Source organism: Entelurus aequoreus, linkage group LG26 (genome assembly GCF_033978785.1).
Source record: "Entelurus aequoreus isolate RoL-2023_Sb linkage group LG26, RoL_Eaeq_v1.1, whole genome shotgun sequence".
NCBI lineage: Eukaryota > Metazoa > Chordata > Actinopteri > Syngnathiformes > Syngnathidae > Entelurus > Entelurus aequoreus.
This window is the reverse complement of record NC_084756.1, coordinates 16050137-16069191: the sequence shown is the minus strand read 5'-3', so window position 1 is coordinate 16069191 and position 19055 is coordinate 16050137. Positions and strand designations below refer to the sequence as shown.

Genomic DNA, 19055 nt, shown 5'->3' with positions numbered 1-19055 from the left:
AGATACTGTCCACTATACTAACGAAGACTGCTTGGGCTGATATTTTGCCTGCCACACCGCGACCAAAGTGTTGCTATCTCATATTTCTGCTATCTCATAATGCCGACAAATTGATCCGCCGAATGCATAGATTGAGGGTAGTGTGGCCGAGCGGTCTAAGGCGCTGGATTAAGGCTCCAGTCTCTCGGGAGGCGTGGGTTCAAATCCCACCACTGCCATTTTTGCTGGTAACACACTTGTATCTTCCCTGACTGAGGCAATAAGACCCTGGGCCTCATTTAGAAAACTTGCAAAAATAGGGCCAAAACGTTAGCTTTGGAGTTTTCCATGCCAGGTATGCAATAAAAAAAAACCCAACCAGCACAGATTTAAGGCCCGCCAGCAGCGTCCGGTAAAGCTAAAAGGTGGTCGAGGTTGTATGTTTATCATCATGTCGTTTGAAGATCAACCTAACCTAGTCAATGACGGCATCCAGATCTTGTTGGTTGCATTGCACAGGCAGGAGAGAGCAGACTAACAAATGACTCATCATATTCACTCCTCCACACTAACATGCTTTAGAACCATCCTCACTGTTTTCAATCATCAACATCACAACATTCGGAGAAGGATACTGTGGTCACTTCTCAAATTTCAAAAAGATGGTAATTGATGAAAATAAGAGGCACCTGAACCATCTCCCCGTCAGGGAATCGAACCCTGGTCTTCCGCGTGACAAGCGGAGATACTGTCCACTATACTAACGAGGACTGCTTGGGATGATATTTTGCCTGCCACACCGCGACCAAAGTGTTGCTATTCCATATTTTTGCTATCTCATAATGCGGACAAATTGATCCTCCGAAAGCACGGATTGAGGGTAGTGTGGCCGAGCGGTCTAAGGCGCTGGATTAAGGCTCCAGTCTCTCGGGAGGCGTGGTTTCAAGTCCCACAACTGCCATTTTTGCTGGTAACACACTTGTATCTTCCCTGACTGAGGCAATAAGACCCTGGGCCTCATTTAGAAAACTTGCAAAAATAGGGCCAAAACGTTAGCTTTGGAGTTTTCCATGCCAGGTATGCAATAAAAAAAACACAACCAGCACAGATTCAACGCCCGCCAGCAGCATCCAGTAAAGCTAAAAGGTGGTCGAGGTTGTATGTTTATCAACATGTCGTTTGAAGATCTCCGCCCCTACTTAAGACATTCAGGCCACTTTTATCTGTTTCTGTATTTGGATGACACCGCAGTGATAGGATGTATCACTGGCCCGCACGGTGCAACCAGCAGGAGGGAGTTGGCCTGTCTGGTGACATTGTGTGGAAACAACGACCTTATCCTCAACACGGACTACACTAAGAAGACAAAAGAAGACATGAGGAAGGAAAGTCTGTTCTTTTTTGTTACTATTGTACAATTTTTCCACACCCAAGTCCAAATTCATGCAGCAGTTTCCATAGTGTAGTGGTTATCACTTCACTAAGACACAAAAGTTACCCCGGTTCAAAGAAGACAATTCGCATTTCTGACATGGCATATGAATGCAATGGGTGCTTCACACATTTGTCAAGAAACCATGCAGGAGACCAGTGTCTGAACCAGTGATCAACTCCCTGGTGGTCTAGTGGCTAGGATTCGGCGCTTTCACCGCCGCGGCCTGGGTTCGATTCCCGGTCAGGGAAAGCTATCCGACCCTTTCTCAGAGCAGGCATTTTATAATAAACTTATGTGACTTCCATGTTTTATGCTCACGATATACAAATCATTATCGTTGACATTTTCCATAAAGGCAATGGGGACATTGCTCAAATTGGCCCAAAAAATGTGCCTGAGATTCTCAGCTTTCCTCTTCTTGTCGTCTTCGAGGTCCACTGCACGACACCTTTCCAGTTCTCCACACACAACCTAGCCTAGTCAATGACGGCATCCAGATCTTGTTGGTTGCATTGCACAGGCAGGAGAGAGCAGACTAACAAATGACTCATCATATGCACTCCTCCACACTAACATGCTGTAGAACCATCCTCATAGCCTCATTTGTTCATGGATACCCTGCAACGTTCCGTTTCACAGATCTTGGGCGATTTAGGCAGGACCAAATTTCGAGGGGTGCAACAAAAATTAGTAAAATACTGTGTTTGATTTCTGTAGGGCTGTGCAGCAACACCCGAGTCCACACATCACAACATTCGGAGAAGGATACTGTGGTCACTTCTCAAATTTCAACAAGATGGTAATTGAAGAAAATGAGAGGAACCTAAACCATCTCCCCGTCAGGGAATCGAACCCTGGTCTTCCGCGTGATAGGCGGAGATACTGTCCACTATACTAACGAGGACTGCTTGGGATGATATTTTGCCTGCCACACCGCGACCAAAGTGTTGCTATTTCATATTTCTGCTATCTCATAATGCCGACAAATTGATCCGCCGAATGCATAGATCGAGGGTAGTGTGGCCGAGCGGTCTAAGGCGCTGGATTAAGGCTCCAGTCTCTCGGGAGGCGTGGGTTCAAATCCCACCACTGCCATTTTTGCTGGTAACACACTTGTATCTTCCCTGACTGAGGCAATAAGACCCTGGGTAATAGGACCAAAATGTTATCTTTGGAGTTTTCCATTCCAGATATGCAATAAAAAAAACACAACCAGCACAGATTTAAGGCCCGCCAGCAGCGTCCGGTAAAGCTAAAAGGTGGTCGAGGTTGTATGTTTATCAACATGTCGTTTGAAGATCAACCTAACCTAGTCAATGACGGCATCCAGATCTTGTTGGTTGCATTGCACAGGCAGGAGAGAGCAGACTAACAAATGACTCATCATATGCACTCCTCCACACTAACATGCTGTAGAACCATGCTCACTGTTTTGAATCATCAACATCACAACATTCGGAGAAGGATACTGTGGTCACTTCTGAAATTTCAACAAGATGGTAATTGAAGGAAACAGGAGGCACCTGCACCATCTCCCCGTCAGGGAATCGAACCCTGGTCTTCCACGTGACAGGCGGAGATACTGTCCACTATACTAACGAGGACTGCTTGGCATGCTATTTTCCTGGGGACAACCAAACAGGCTTGGCTTTTGCCTGCCACACCGCGACCTAAGGCGCTGGATTAAGGCTCCAGTCTCTCAGGAGGCGTGGGTTCAAATCCCACCACTGCCATTTTTGCTGGTAACGCACTTGTATCTTCCCTGACTGAGGCAATAAGACCCTGGGCCTCATTTAGAAAGCTTGCAAAAATAGGGCCAAAACGTTAGCATTGGAGTTTTCCATGCCAGGTATGCAATAAAAAAAAAACAACCACCACAGATTTAAGGCCCACCAGCAGCGTCCGGTAAAGCTAAAATGTGGTCGAGGTTGTATGTTTATCATCATGTCGTTTAAAGATCAGCCTAACCTAGTCAATGACGGCATCCAGATCTTGTTGGTTGCATTGCACAGGCAGGAGAGAGCAGACTAACAAATGACTCATCATATGCACTCCTCCACACTAACATGCTTTAGAACCATCCTCACTGTTTTGAATCATCAACATCACAACATTCGGAGAAGGATACTGTGGTCACTTCTCAAATTTCAACAAGATGGCAATTGAAGAAAATAAGAGGCACCTGAACCATCTCCCCGTCAGGGAATCGAACTCTGGTCTTCCGCGTGACAGGCGGAGATACTGTCCACTATACTAACGAGGACTGCCTTGGATGATATTTTGCCTGCCACACTGCGACCAAAGTGTTGCTATTCAGTATTTCTACGATCTCATAATGCGGACAAATTGATCCTCCGAAAGCACGGATTGAGGGTAGTGTGGCCGAGCGGTCTAAGAAGCTGGATTAAGGCTTCAGTCTCTCGGGAGGCGTGGTTTCAAGTCCCACAACTGCCATTTTTGCTGGTAACACACTTGTATCTTCCCTGACTGAGGCAATAAGACCCTGGGCCTCATTTAGAAAACTTGCAAAAATAGGGCCAAAACGTTAGCTTTGGAGTTTTCCATGCCAGGTATGCAATAAAAAAAACACAACCAGCACAGATTCAACGCCCGCCAGCAGCATCCAGTAAAGCTAAAAGGTGGTCGAGGTTGTATGTTTATCAACATGTCGTTTGAAGATCTCCGCCCCTACTTAAGACATTCAGGCCACTTTTATCTGTTTCTGTATTTGGATGACACCGCAGTGATAGGATGTATCACTGGCCCGCACGGTGCGACCAGCAGGAGGGAGTTGGCCTATCTGGTGACATTGTGTGGAAACAACGACCTTATCCTCAACACGGACTACACTAAGAAGACAAAAGAAGACAGGAGGAAGGAAAGTCTGTTCTTTTTTGTTACTATTGTACAATTTTTCCACACCCAAGTCCAAATTCATGCAGCAGTTTCCATAGTGTAGTGGTTATCACTTCACTAAGACACAAAAGTTACCCCGGTTCAAAGAAGACAATTCGCATTTCTGACATGGCATATGAATGCAATGGGTGCTTCACACATTTGTCAAGAAACCATGCAGGAGACCAGTGTCTGAACCAGTGATCAACTCCCTGGTGGTCTAGTGGCTAGGATTCGGCGCTTTCACCGCCGCGGCCCGGGTTCGATTCCCGGTCAGGGAAAGCTATCCGACCCTTTCTCAGAGCAGGCAATTTATAATAAACTTATGTGACTTCCATGTTTTATGCTCATGATATACAAATCATTATAGTTGACATTTTCCATAAAGGCAATGGGGACATTGCTCAAACTTGGCCCAAAAAATGTGCCCGAGATTCTCCGCTTTCCTCTTCTTGTCGTCTTCGAGGTCCACTGCACGACACCTTTCCAGTTCTCCACACACAACCTAGCCTAGTCAATGACGGCATCCAGATCTTGTTGGTTGCATTGCACAGGCAGGAGAGAGCAGACTAACAAATGACTCATCATATGCACTCCTCCACACTAACATGATGTAGAACCATCCTCACTGTTTTGAATCATCAACATCACAACATTCGGAGAAGGATACTGTGGTCACTTCTCAAATTTCAAAAAGATGGTAATTGATGAAAATAAGAGGCACCTGAACCATCTCCCCATCAGGGAATCGAACCCTGGTCTTCCGCGTGACAGGCGGAGATACTGTCCACTATACTAACGAGGACTGCTTGGGATACTATTTTGCCTGCCACACCGCGACCAAAGTGTTGCTATTCAGTATTTCTGCGATCTCATAATGCGGACAAATTGATCCTCCGAAAGCACGGATTGAGGGTAGTGTGGCCGAGCGGTCTAAGGCGCTGGATTAAGGCTCCAGTCTCTCGGGAGGCGTGGGTTCAAATCCCACCACTGCCATTTTTGCTGGTAACACACTTGTATCTTCCCTGACTGAGGCAATAAGACCCTGGGTAATAGGACCAAAATGTTATCTTTGGAGTTTTCCATTCCAGATATGCAATAAAAAAAAACACAACCAGCACAGATTTAAGGCCCGCCAGCAGCGTCCGGTAAAGCTAAAAGGTGGTCGAGGTTGTATGTTTATCAACATGTCGTTTGAAGATCAACCTAACCTAGTCAATGACGGCATCCAGATCTTGTTGGTTGCATTGCACAGGCAGGAGAGAGCAGACTAACAAATGACTCATCATATGCACTCCTCCACACTAACATGCTGTAGAACCATGCTCACTGTTTTGAATCATCAACATCACAACATTCGGAGAAGGATACTGTGGTCACTTCTGAAATTTCAACAAGATGGTAATTGAAGGAAACAGGAGGCACCTGCACCATCTCCCCGTCAGGGAATCGAACCCTGGTCTTCCGCGTGACAGGCGGAGATACTGTCCACTATACTAACGAGGACTGCTTGGCATGCTATTTTCCTGGGGACAACCAAACAGGCTTGGCTTTTGCCTGCCACACCGCGACCTAAGGCGCTGGATTAAGGCTCCAGTCTCTCAGGAGGCGTGGGTTCAAATCCCACCACTGCCATTTTTGCTGGTAACGCACTTGTATCTTCCCTGACTGAGGCAATAAGACCCTGGGCCTCATTTAGAAAGCTTGCAAAAATAGGGCCAAAACGTTAGCATTGGAGTTTTCCATGCCAGGTATGCAATAAAAAAAAAACAACCACCACAGATTTAAGGCCCACCAGCAGCGTCCGGTAAAGCTAAAATGTGGTCGAGGTTGTATGTTTATCATCATGTCGTTTAAAGATCAGCCTAACCTAGTCAATGACGGCATCCAGATCTTGTTGGTTGCATTGCACAGGCAGGAGAGAGCAGACTAACAAATGACTCATCATATGCACTCCTCCACACTAACATGCTGTAGAACCATCCTCATAGCCTCATTTGTTCATGGATACCCTGCAACGTTCCGTTTCACAGATCTTGGGCGATTTAGGCAGGACCAAAAAGGCCACACTTCTTTGGAGCCAGGCAGAAGAGATTTGTTTAGGCAGAGAGAGGATTTGTGTGAGGCATTTTCCCGGCGGCTAGAGCAGAGGGCCAACCTGTTGCGGTGATGTCTGTCAGTCAGGGCTTATACAGGATGGAGGACATTTGCCTTGACTTTAATCTCTTCATTGCTGGTTCTCGGTCAAACAGAGCGAGACGAGGGTCTGTTTCTTGTTTGAGCTTTTCCTCTGACGTCTGTGGTTGTATTCAAGCTGTTTTCTGTGCCAACTGACTTTAGGCTAACCATTGGTATATGTGTATAAGTGGTATATGTGTAACTAAACTGTTGTCAGGGTTTGCTCGTAGGTGGTTAGATGCGTTGTCGTAAATAAGACCATACAGGGCTTCGCCTAAGGACTTTTCTAATTCTACCAAGGTTGATTTTTGTAATGCTATGTCGAGGTCGTCAGCTGCTGCATCCCTAACCTTTAATTTGACACATTGACTCTGACAAACCATTTTCCCTTTTTGAAGACTTGCTTTTGCATCCTAATTTCGAGGGGTGCAACAAACATTAGTAAAATACTGTGTTTGATTTCTGTAGGGCTGTGCAGCAACGCCGAGTCCACACATCACAACATTCGGAGAAGGAAACTGTGGTCACTTCTCAAATTTCAACAAGATGGTAATTGAGGAAAATAAGAGGCACCTGAACCATCTCCCCGTCAGGGAATCGAACCCTGGTCTTCCGCGTGACAAGCGGAGATACTGTCCACTATACTAACGAGGACTGCTTGGGATGATATTTTGCCTGCCACACCGCGACCAAAGTGTTGCTATTCAGTATTTCTGCGATCTCATAATGCGGACAAATTGATCCTCCGAAAGCACGGATTGAGGGTAGTGTGGCCGAGCGGTCTAAGGCGCTGGATTAAGGCTCCAGTCTCTCGGGAGACGTGGGTTCAAATCCCACCAATGCCATTTTTGCTGGTAACACACTTGTATCTTCCCTGACTGAGGCAATAAGACCCTGGGCCTCATTTAGAAAACTTGCAAAAATAGGACCAAAACGTTAGCTTTGGAGTTTTCCATTCCAGGTATGCAATAAAAAAAACCCAACCAGCACAGATTTAAGGCCCGCCAGCAGCGTCCGGTAAAGCTAAAAGGTGGTCGAGGTTGTATGTTTATCAACATGTCGTTTGAAGATCAACCTAACCTAGTCAATGACGGCATCCAGATCTTGTTGGTTGCATTGCACAGGCAGGAGAGAGCAGACTAACAAATGACTCATCATATGCACTCCTCCACACTAACATGCTGTAGAACCATCCTCACTGTTTTGAATCATCAACATCACAACATTCGGAGAAGGATACTGTGGTCACTTCTCAAATTTCAACAAGATGGTAATTGAAGAAAATGAGAGGCACCTAAACCATCTCCCCGTCAGGGAATCGAACCCCGGTCTTCCGCGTGACAGGCGGAGATACTGTCCACTATACTAACGAGGACTGCTTGGGATGATATTTTGCCTGCCACACCGCGACCAAAGTGTTGCTATCTCATATTTCTGCTATCTCATAATGCCGACAAATTGATCCGCCGAATGCATAGATTGAGGGTAGTGTGGCCGAGCGGTCTAAGGCGCTGGATTAAGGCTCCAGTCTCTCGGGAGGCGTGGGTTCAAATCCCACCACTGCCATTTTTGCTGGTAACACACTTGTATCTTCCCTGACTGAGGCAAGAAGACCCAGGGCCTCATTTAGAAAACTTGCAAAAATAGGGCCAAAACGTTAGCTTTGGAGTTTTCCATGCCAGGTATGCAATAAAAAAAAACCCAACCAGCACAGATTTAAGGCCCGCCAGCAGCGTCCGGTAAAGCTAAAAGGTGGTCGAGGTTGTATGTTTATCATCATGTCGTTTGAAGATCAACCTAACCTAGTCAATGACGGCATCCAGATCTTGTTGGTTGCATTGCACAGGCAGGAGAGAGCAGACTAACAAATGACTCATCATATGCACTCCTCCACACTAACATGCTTTAGAACCATCCTCACTGTTTTGAATCATCAACATCACAACATTCGGAGAAGGATACTGTGGTCACTTCTCAAATTTCAAAAAGATGGTAATTGATGAAAATAAGAGGCACCTGAACCATCTCCCCGTCAGGGAATCGAACCCTGGTCTTCCGCGTGACAAGCGGAGATACTGTCCACTATACTAACGAGGACTGCTTGGGATGATATTTTGCCTGTCACACCGCGACCAAAGTGTTGCTATTCCATATTTCTGCTATCTCATAATGCGGACAAATTGATCCTCCGAAAGCACGGATTGAGGGTAGTGTGGCCGAGCGGTCTAAGGCGCTGGATTAAGGCTCCAGTCTCTCGGGAGGCGTGGTTTCAAGTCCCACAACTGCCATTTTTGCTGGTAACACACTTGTATCTTCCCTGACTGAGGCAATAAGACCCTGGGCCTCATTTAGAAAACTTGCAAAAATAGGGCCAAAACGTTAGCTTTGGAGTTTTCCATGCCAGGTATGCAATAAAAAAAACCCAACCAGCACAGATTTAAGGCCCGCCAGCAGCGTCCGGTAAAGCTAAAAGGTGGTCGAGGTTGTATGTTTATCATCATGTCGTTTGAAGATCAACCTAACCTAGTCAATGACGGCATCCAGATCTTGTTGGTTGCATTGCACAGGCAGGAGAGAGCAGACTAACAAATGACTCATCATATGCACTCCTCCACACTAACATGCTTTAGAACCATCCTCACTGTTTTGAATCATCAACATCACAACATTCGGAGAAGGATACTGTGGTCACTTCTCAAATTTCAAAAAGATGGTAATTGATGAAAATAAGAGGCACCTGAACCATCTCCCCGTCAGGGAATCGAACCCTGGTCTTCCACGTGACAAGCGGAGATACTGTCCACTATACTAACGAGGACTGCTTGGGATTATATTTTGCCTGCCACACCGCGACCAAAGTTTTGCTATTCAGTATTTCTGCGATCTCATAATGCGGACAAATTGATCCTCCGAAAACACGGATTGAGGGTAGTGTGGCCGAGCGGTCTAAGGCGCTGGATTTAGGCTCCAGTCTCTCGGGAGGCGTGGGTTCAAATCCCACCACTGCCATTTTTGCTGGTAACACACTTGTATCTTCCCTGACTGAGGCAATAAGACCCTGGGCCTCATTTAGAAAACTTGCAAAAATAGGACCAAAACGTTAGCTTTGGAGTTTTCCATTCCAGGTATGCAATAAAAAAAACACAACCAGCACAGATTTAAGGCCCGCCAGCAGCGTCCGGTAAAGCTAAAAGGTGGTCGAGGTTGTATGTTTATCAACATGTCGTTTGAAGATCAACCTAACCTAGTCAATGACGGCATCCAGATCTTGTTGGTTGCATTGCACAGGCAGGAGAGAGCAGACTAACAAATGACTCATCATATGCACTCCTCCACACTAACATGCTGTAGAACCATCCTCACTGTTTTGAATCATCAACATCACAACATTCGGAGAAGGATACTGTGGTCACTTCTGAAATTTCAACAAGATGGTAATTGAAAAAAGTAAGAGGCACCCGCACCATCTCCCCGTCAGGGAATAGAACCCTGGTCTTCCGCGTGACAGGCGGAGATACTGTCCACTATACTAACGAGGACTGCTTGGCATGTTATTTTCCTGGGGACAACCAAACAGGCTTGGCTTTTGCCTGCCACACCGCGACCAAAGGCGCTGAATTAAGGCTCCAGTCTCTCGGGAGGCGTGGGTTCAAATCCCACCACTGCCATTTTATCTGGTAACACACTTGTATCTTCCCTGACTGAGGCAATAAGACCCTGGGCCTCATTTAGAAAGCTTGCAAAAATAGGACCAAAACGTTAGCTTTGGAGTTTTCCATTCCAGGTATGCAATAAAAAAAACACAACCAGCACAGATTTAAGGCCCGCCAGCAGCGTCCGGTAAAGCTAAAAGGTGGTCGAGGTTGTATGTTTATCAACATGTCGTTTGAAGATCAACCTAACCTAGTCAATGACGGCATCCAGATCTTGTTGGTTGCATTGCACAGGCAGGAGAGAGCAGACTAACAAATGACTCATCATATGCACTCCTCCACACTAACATGCTGTAGAACCATCCTCACTGTTTTGAATCAACAACATCACAACATTCGGAGAAGGATACTGTGGTCACTTCTGAAATTTCAACAAGATGGTAATTGAAGGAAATAGGAGGCACCTGCAAAATCTCCCCATCAGGGAATCGAACCCTGGTCTTCCGCGTGACAGGCGGAGATACTGTCCACTATACTAACGAGGACTGCTTGGCATGCTATTTTCCTGGGGACAACCAAACAGGCTTGGCTTTTGCCTGCCACACCGCGACCTAAGGCGCTGGATTAAGGCTCCAGTCTCTCAGGAGGCGTGGGTTCAAATCCCACCACTGCCATTTTTGCTGGTAACGCACTTGTATCTTCCCTGACTGAGGCAATAAGACCCTGGGCCTCATGTAGAAAGCTTGCAAAAATAGGGCCAAAACGTTAGCTTTGGAGTTTTCCATGCCAGGTATGCAATAAAAAAAAAACACAACCACCACAGATTTAAGGCCCACCAGCAGCATCCAGTAAAGCTAAAAGGTGGTCGAGGTTGTATGTTTATCAACATGTCGTTTGAAGATCTCCGCCCCTACTTAAGACATTCAGGCCACTTTTATCTGTTTCTGTATTTGGATGACACCGCAGTGATAGGACGTATCACTGGCCCGCACGGTGCGACCAGCAGGAGGGAGTTGGCCTATCTGGTGACATTGTGTGGAAACAACGACCTTATCCTCAACACGGACTACACTAAGAAGACAAAAGAAGACAGGAGGAAGGAAAGTCTGTTCTTTTTTGTTACTATTGTACAATTTTTCCACACCCAAGTCCAAATTCATGCAGCAGTTTCCATAGTGTAGTGGTTATCACTTCACTAAGACACAAAAGTTACCCCGGTTCAAAGAAGACAATTCGCATTTCTGACATGGCATATGAATGCAATGGGTGCTTCACACATTTGTCAAGAAACCATGCAGGAGACCAGTGTCTGAACCAGTGATCAACTCCCTGGTGGTCTAGTGGCTAGGATTCGGCGCTTTCACCGCCGCGGCCCGGGTTCGATTCCCGGTCAGGGAAAGCTATCCGACCCTTTCTCAGAGCAGGCAATTTATAATGAACTTATGTGACTTCCATGTTTTATGCTCATGATATACAAATCATTATAGTTGACATTTTCCATAAAGGCAATGGGGACATTGCTCAAACTTGGCCCAAAAAATGTGCCCGAGATTCTCCGCTTTCCTCTTCTTGTCGTCTTCGAGGTCCACTGCACGACACCTTTCCAGTTCTCCACACACAACCTAGCCTAGTCAATGACGGCATCCAGATCTTGTTGGTTGCATTGCACAGGCAGGAGAGAGCAGACTAACAAATGACTCATCATATGCACTCCTCCACACTAACATGATGTAGAACCATCCTCACTGTTTTGAATCATCAACATCACAACATTCGGAGAAGGATACTGTGGTCACTTCTCAAATTTCAAAAAGATGGTAATTGATGAAAATAAGAGGCACCTGAACCATCTCCCCGTCAGGGAATCAAACCCTGGTCTTCCGCGTGACAGGCGGAGATACTGTCCACTATACCAACGAGGACTGCTTGGGATGATATTTTGCCTGCCACACCGTGACCAAAGTGTTGCTATTCCATATTTCTGCTATCTCATAATGCGGACAAATTGATCCTCCGAAAGCACGGATTGAGGGTAGTGTGGCAGAGCGGTCTAAGGCGCTGGATTAAGGCTCCAGTGTCTCGGGAGGCGTGGGTTCAAATCCCACCACTGCCATTTTTGCTGGTAACACACTTGTATCTTCCCTGACTGAGGCAATAAGACCCTGGGCCTCATTTAGAAAACTTGCAAAAATAGGGCCAAAACGTTAGCTTTGGAGTTTTCCATGCCAGGTATGCAATAAAAAAAACACAACCAGCACAGATTTAAGGCCCGCCAGCAGAGTCCGGTAAAGCTAAAAGGTGGTCGAGGTTGTATGTTTATCAACATGTCGTTTGAAGATCAACCTAACCTAGTCAATGACGGCATCCAGATCTTGTTGGTTGCATTGCACAGGCAGGAGAGAGCAGACTAACAAATGACTCATCATATGCACTCCTCCACACTAACATGCTGTAGAACCATCCTCACTGTTTTGAATCATCAACATCACAACATTCGGAGAAGGATACTGTGGTCACTTCTGAAATTTCAACAAGATGGTAATTGAAGGAAATAGGAGGCACCTGAACCATCTCCCCATCAGGGAATCGAACCCTGGTCTTCCGCGTGACAGGCGGAGATACTGTCCACTATACTAACGAGGACTGCTTGGCATGATATTTTCCTGGGGACAAGCAAACAGGCTTGGCTTTTGCCTGCCACACCGCGACCAGAGTGTTGCTATTCCATATTTCTGCTATCTCATAATCCGGACAAATTGATCCTCCGAAAACTTGGATTGAGGGTAGTGTGGCCGAGCGGTCTGAGGCGCTGGATTAAGGCTCCAGTCTCTCAGGAGGCGTGGGTTCAAATCCCACCACTGCCATTTTTGCTGTTAACGCACTTGTATCTTCCCTGACTGAGGCAATAAGACCCTGGGCCTCATTTAGAAAGCTTGCAAAAGTAGGGCCAAAACGTTAGCTTTGGAGTTTTCCGTGCCAGGTATGCAATAAAAAAAAGACAACCAGCACAGATTTAAGGCCCGCCAGCAGCATCCAGTAAAGCTAAAAGGTGGTCGAGGTTGTATGTTTATCAACATGTCGTTTGAAGATCTCCGCCCCTACTTAAGACATTCAGGCCACTTTTATCTGTTTCTGTATTTGGATGACACCGCAGTGATAGGATGTATCACTGGCCCGCACGGTGCGACCAGCAGGAGGGAGTTGGCCTGTCTGGTGACATTGTGTGGAAACAACAACCTTATCCTCAACACGGACTACACTAAGAAGACAAAAGAAGACATGAGGAAGGAAAGTCTGTTCTTTTTTGTTACTATTGTACAATTTTTCCACACCCAAGTCCAAATTCATGCAGCAGTTTCCATAGTGTAGTGGTTATCACTTCACTAAGACACAAAAGTTACCCCGGTTCAAAGAAGACAATTCGCATTTCTGACATGGTATATGAATGCAATGGGTGCTTCACACATTTGTCAAGAAACCATGCAGGAGACCAGTGTCTGAACAAGTGATCAACTCCCTGGTGGTCTAGTGGCTAGGATTCGGCGCTTTCACCGCCGCGGCCAGGATTCGATTCCCGGTCAGGCAAAGCTATCCGACCCTTTCTCAGAGCAGGCAATTTATAATTAACTTATGTGACTTCCATGTTTTATGCTCATGATATACAAATCATTATCGTTGACATTTTCCATAAAGGCAATGGGGACATTGCTCAAATTTGGCCCAAAAAATGTGCCAGGCGGAGATACTGTCCACTATACTAACGAGGACTGCTTGGCATGTTATTTTCCTGGGGACAACCAAACAGGCTTGGCTTTTGCCTGCCACACCGCGACCAAAGGCAATGAATTAAGGCTCCAGTGTCTCGGGAGGCGTGGGTTCAAATCCCACCACTGCCATTTTTGCTGGTAACACACTTGTATCTTCCCTGACTGAGGCAATAAGACCCTGGGCCTCATTTTTTAAATTTTTTTTTTTTTTTTTTTTTTTTTTTTTTTATAATGTCCTGCCCAGCTTCTCGGGCAAATCATATAGCAGATGTAGATGCCCATATCGGCTGTTCAGATTTACTTTACAAAAGAGAATTGTAGGATACTTCTCTTGTTGCCTTACTTGTATTTTGACTTTATTAAATGTATTTATATTATCATTTGGTGCAGCCGGGCCGGAGCAGGAGGGGATAGAAAGAGAGAAAAAGGAAGACAGAGGGGGGAATTGTGGGGACAAGAGGGGGATTAGACAGAGAGACAAAAACAACAACAGCAAACACAACAACAACAACAACAGAGCAACATCAGCAAATACGACATGTACAAATATGATGGTAAAAGTAATAGCAAATAAGCAGTTAGCGAAAATTTAAAAAAAAAAAATACAGAAATGACAATGAGCATTATTACACTAAAAATGGAGCAATATGAATACCAATAGAAATAGTGCTATTGATAATAAACAATACCAGTACTTTACCTTTATTATCAACAATACAATTGTTCAAATGCAACAATACATATACGTAATGATAACTTGAGATACGAAAGAATGCAGAAAAATGGAGGGGAAGAAAGAGAAGCAACCTTAACCTTGTAGATTGTTATAGTAACAATAGGTTAAGCTTTGTCAGTGTGCCATGTGTTATACCCAGTTTACCCTAGGGCAACAACGTTAATATATGTTTGATGAAACGTGATTATGTGCATGAGTGTATGTGTGCATATGTACTTGTATATGTACAGTATGTGTATGTGTGCCTGTACAGTGAATGTATATGTACAGTATGTGTATATGTGTGTACAGCGAATGTATATGTACAGTATGTGTATATGTGTGTACAGCGAATGTATATGTACAGTATGTGTATACAGTATGTGTGTTTGAACAGTGAATGTATATGTACAGTATGTGTAAATGTGTGTTTGTACAGTGAATGTATATGTACAGTATATGTATGTGTGTGTTTGTACAGTGAATGTATGTGTAGTATGTGTGTGTTTGTACAGTGAATGTATATGTACAGTATGTGTATATGTATGTTTTTACAGTGAATGTATATGTACAGTATGTGTATACAGTATGTTTGTATAATGAATGTGCGTGTGGATGTACGAACTTTGAGTGTGTAAATATGTACTGTATTTATTTGTATATGTATGTGGGAGCGTAGGTACCTATGTATGTCTGTATGTATGTGTGTGAGTATATGTGAATTTGCATGTACAATACATTTGACTCCCAGTGTGTGCGGGAGCCAGAGTACGGCCCCAGCCTCCCCGAGAACCCATCTCACAAACAGTAGGTGTGGTGCCCAGGGAACCAGGGGCCACCGCCCCCACGCAGCCAAGACGGACAGCGACAGGAACCCCAGAGCCTGGCCCACCGTGCCGCCCACAAGGGCCAGCAGCAGGCCGCAGACAGACGCACCCGGCAGAGGACAAGGCACGAGAAAAACAGGGGGAAGCCAGACCCCAAGCCAGCGAGAGACCACACCCCACACGGACAGAAAGGCGGGACGCCCCGCCCGAGGGGCCCGGAGACCCCCCGCAACCGGACGGGAAGACCGCCCCCGCCCCACCGGCAACAGGGCCCCCACGAGCCCCCCCCCCCCACCCCCGGAGAGCGCGGCGATTATTTTTTATTATTATTATTATTATTTTTTATTTTATTTATTTCAAACAACATTTTAAAAAAAAACACAAGATACACTTACCATTAGTGCATCAACCCAAGAAAACCCTCCCTCCCCCATTCACACTCATCCACACTCATTTACACAAAAGGAGCTGTCTCTTTCTGTTATTAAAAAAACAACAACTTCTGGTTCCTACAGTATAGAACAATACAGTCTGCAAGGGATACAGTCATTCGAGCACACATGATTGTGTGTGGTGCTGGTCCACTAACATTTTCACTAATCACTATTTTTTATGTAATTGTTTTTAAATTTGTTTTACTTTCAAACAAAACAAACAAAGGACCTTAACTTCACCAGACCGGGTTGTCAATGAAATCAGATTGTTCAAAAGGGTTCTTAAAACCAGGTCCAGTTCAGATTACGTCCAGATCGGGCTCAGCAACACACACCTTCACCCATGTACACCAAAAACCAGGGAACACAACAGGTTGCATACAATCCACAAACAAAAATACATTTTCAAATTAAGCACCCATGTACAGTCCACATCACATCCAAGTCAAAGTCAGCAACACATACCTTCATTTATGTACACTTAAAATAGGGAATACAACAACAGATTGCATATCATATATAAACAAAATTACATTTTCAAAATAAGCCTTTGAGGACTTCCCATCTTTTTCTATGTTTTTTGGCATCATTATCGTTTTCAACCATATAATTTTCTAAAGTTAAAAAATACTGAATAAATGTTTTAAAGAAAGAAATACTAAGTGAATATCTGTTTTTTGCCTTAAAAATAAACCTTTTACCGAGTACTATAATTAAATTGACTAAATCATGATTGTCAATGAACTCTCCTAAAATAACAGAAACCACATCAAGCTTCATAAACAAACCAATCTTTAAACACATTTTTTCAACTTCCACCCAAAATGAAGACACAATATGACAATACCAAAACAAATGTAAGGTGGATTCAGGCTCCTGACAACAAAATCGGCAATCATCTGACTCTGTCATATTCCATATTTTTAACATTTTTCCCGTGGGTAGGAAGTTATAAATAGTTTTAATTTGAAAATAACGATTTTGCACATCGATAGTGGTTTTGTAGATTAATTTGAATATTGCATCCCACGGCAACGGGCAGTCAAAAAAGTCCTCCCATTTTCCATATGTGTTGTATGGGGCAGCCTTCAAAGATTTCTTTATTAAATAAAACTTATATATTTTTCTATTTATTTTAGTTCCTTTTTGCCAACTAGAATTTCTTATTAAGGGTTTACAAAGTAATAATTTAGTAGTTCCATAATTAATTTGTTTCCATCTTTTCCCAATGACTCCAGTTAGTTGATTAAATGAAAAGCTTGAACAAGCATCACCATACATAGTTGTAAATTCATCATATTTCATAATTTTTCCATTCTCATTGATAATGTCATTGACAAAAATGATTCCTCTTTCAAACATATTTTTCCAAAAGAAAGGCTTTCCATCTATTACAATATTAGAGTTCATCCATATTATTTGCTGCAAAATATCATCTCTTTTTTCTGGTACATAAAATTGAAAACACCACCATGAGTGGATTGTTTCCTTTATGAACCCCGCCATGTTTCCCAGCAGACTCTCTACATAAGGAAAATGGGAGGGGATCACTTGTAAAAAAGGATACAATTTCTTTTGATACAATACATGTTTTCTGTCCAACAGGACACTTGTGTACCACTCAGTGTTTAAATACATCTTTGGAACAATTGATGCTTTTAAAGACAGACACATAGCTTCAAGGTTGAGAAGTTTCAAGCCCCCATATTCATATTCATTGTACAAAACCTTTCTTTTAATCCTTTCTGGTTTGCCGTCCCAGACAAAATCGAAGACCCTCCGCTCATAAATATTAAAAAAGTTTTGTGATGGAGCTGGTAATGACAAAAACAAATAAATAAATTGAGGAATAATTAACGAGTTGACAATAGATATTTTACCATACAAGGTTAAGGATTTCCCTTTCCATAATTGCATAATTTTATCCAGCTTTCTTAGTCGATTATCATAATTTACTGAGCCTAGATCTTCCAGGTTCTCTGGGACAACAACACCAAGTATGTTAACTGGTCCATCTGTCCACAAAACAGGCACTTTGCATTCCATTCGAAAGGACGTTCCCTTTAGATTTCCGATCCTTAATATTTTACATTTATCATAATTTAGCTTAAGCCCAGATTGCTGTGAAAATATGTCCAAAAGATCAAGAAGGTTTTGCAGACAATGAGGATTGGGGCTTATAAAGAAGCTTGTATCGTCTGCATACATTGTTATTTTACTTTCAATATTATTACTACTGAGCCCTTCAATATTTTTATTCAATCTAACTTTAATCGCCAATATTTCCATAGCAATAATAAATAAGTATGGAGACAAAGGGCACCCTTGTTTTAGACCTCTTAATAGAGGTATTGTCCCAGAGATGTATCCATTATTGATAATTCTACAATTAGTTTTATTATATAGCGTCTTGATCCAGTGTAATACGGAGTTGCCAAAATTGAAAAAAACTAAGCGTTTACAAATAAAATCCAAGCTAATTTTGTCAAAAGCCTTCTCCAGGTCGGCTACAAAAATTAATCCTCTTTTATTTTCCATATTATAATTCTCTATAATTTCTAATAACTGTGTAATATTGTTTCCTATATTTCTTCCTTGTAGGAAGCCTGATTGATCTTGGTGAATAATATTTGACAAAACAGACTTAAGTCGTGTAGCCAAACATTTTGCCAGGATTTTAGCATCATAACACTGAAGTGTTATTGGTCTCCAATTTTTTAGATGAACTGGGTCTTTATACTGACCATTTATTTCCTGTTTCAATAATAAGGAAATAAGACCTTCTGTTTGAGTGTTGGACAAAAAACCTGTCTCATATGAGTAATTAAAACTAGAAAGTAATGGTTTCTTAAGATCTTCATAAAATACTTGATAAACCTCAATAGGTATTCCATCTAATCCTGGGGTTTTCCCTGGATGAAAAGATTTAACAGCTTCCACAAGTTCTTCCTCTCTAATGAGGCCTTCACATGAATGGCTTTCTTCCGAATTCAATTTTCTTTCATAATTTTCTGGAAAAAAAGTTGTAGTTTCAGGAGGGATTACTGGATTAGAAAAAAAATTTTTAAAGTAATTTTCCATTTCTTTCAACAATGTGGTGTGTGTATCCAATACCTTTCCATTTGTTTTATTAAGCTTGGAAATGTTCTTTTTAAAACGATTTTTTGTTTGG

At 43.5% G+C, this 19055-nt stretch overlaps 13 non-coding genes across 13 annotated transcripts; 11 read left to right on the top strand and 2 right to left on the bottom strand.

The window, feature by feature from the left end:
• Positions 1-136: 136 nt before the first annotated feature.
• Positions 137-218, top strand: trnal-aag (transfer RNA leucine (anticodon AAG)). Its single transcript has one exon. It is a non-coding gene; the product is annotated as a tRNA-Leu (tRNA).
• A 1372-nt stretch (positions 219-1590) lies between these two features.
• On the top strand, positions 1591-1662 carry trnae-uuc (transfer RNA glutamic acid (anticodon UUC)). The gene has a single exon. It is a non-coding gene; the product is annotated as a tRNA-Glu (tRNA).
• Positions 1663-2246: 584 nt separating this feature from the next.
• Positions 2247-2318, bottom strand: trnad-auc (transfer RNA aspartic acid (anticodon AUC)). Its single transcript has one exon. It is a non-coding gene; the product is annotated as a tRNA-Asp (tRNA).
• Positions 2319-2427: 109 nt separating this feature from the next.
• On the top strand, positions 2428-2509 carry trnal-aag (transfer RNA leucine (anticodon AAG)). Its single transcript has one exon. It is a non-coding gene; the product is annotated as a tRNA-Leu (tRNA).
• A 2009-nt stretch (positions 2510-4518) lies between these two features.
• trnae-uuc (transfer RNA glutamic acid (anticodon UUC)) lies at positions 4519-4590 on the top strand. The gene has a single exon. It is a non-coding gene; the product is annotated as a tRNA-Glu (tRNA).
• A 633-nt stretch (positions 4591-5223) lies between these two features.
• On the top strand, positions 5224-5305 carry trnal-aag (transfer RNA leucine (anticodon AAG)). The gene has a single exon. It is a non-coding gene; the product is annotated as a tRNA-Leu (tRNA).
• Positions 5306-5743: 438 nt separating this feature from the next.
• Positions 5744-5815, bottom strand: trnad-guc (transfer RNA aspartic acid (anticodon GUC)). The gene has a single exon. It is a non-coding gene; the product is annotated as a tRNA-Asp (tRNA).
• A 1435-nt stretch (positions 5816-7250) lies between these two features.
• trnal-aag (transfer RNA leucine (anticodon AAG)) lies at positions 7251-7332 on the top strand. The gene has a single exon. It is a non-coding gene; the product is annotated as a tRNA-Leu (tRNA).
• A 639-nt stretch (positions 7333-7971) lies between these two features.
• Positions 7972-8053, top strand: trnal-aag (transfer RNA leucine (anticodon AAG)). The gene has a single exon. It is a non-coding gene; the product is annotated as a tRNA-Leu (tRNA).
• Positions 8054-9414: 1361 nt separating this feature from the next.
• Positions 9415-9496, top strand: trnal-uag (transfer RNA leucine (anticodon UAG)). Its single transcript has one exon. It is a non-coding gene; the product is annotated as a tRNA-Leu (tRNA).
• A 1970-nt stretch (positions 9497-11466) lies between these two features.
• On the top strand, positions 11467-11538 carry trnae-uuc (transfer RNA glutamic acid (anticodon UUC)). Its single transcript has one exon. It is a non-coding gene; the product is annotated as a tRNA-Glu (tRNA).
• A 633-nt stretch (positions 11539-12171) lies between these two features.
• trnal-aag (transfer RNA leucine (anticodon AAG)) lies at positions 12172-12253 on the top strand. Its single transcript has one exon. It is a non-coding gene; the product is annotated as a tRNA-Leu (tRNA).
• Positions 12254-12922: 669 nt separating this feature from the next.
• trnal-aag (transfer RNA leucine (anticodon AAG)) lies at positions 12923-13004 on the top strand. Its single transcript has one exon. It is a non-coding gene; the product is annotated as a tRNA-Leu (tRNA).
• The last annotated feature ends 6051 nt before the right edge of the window (positions 13005-19055 follow it).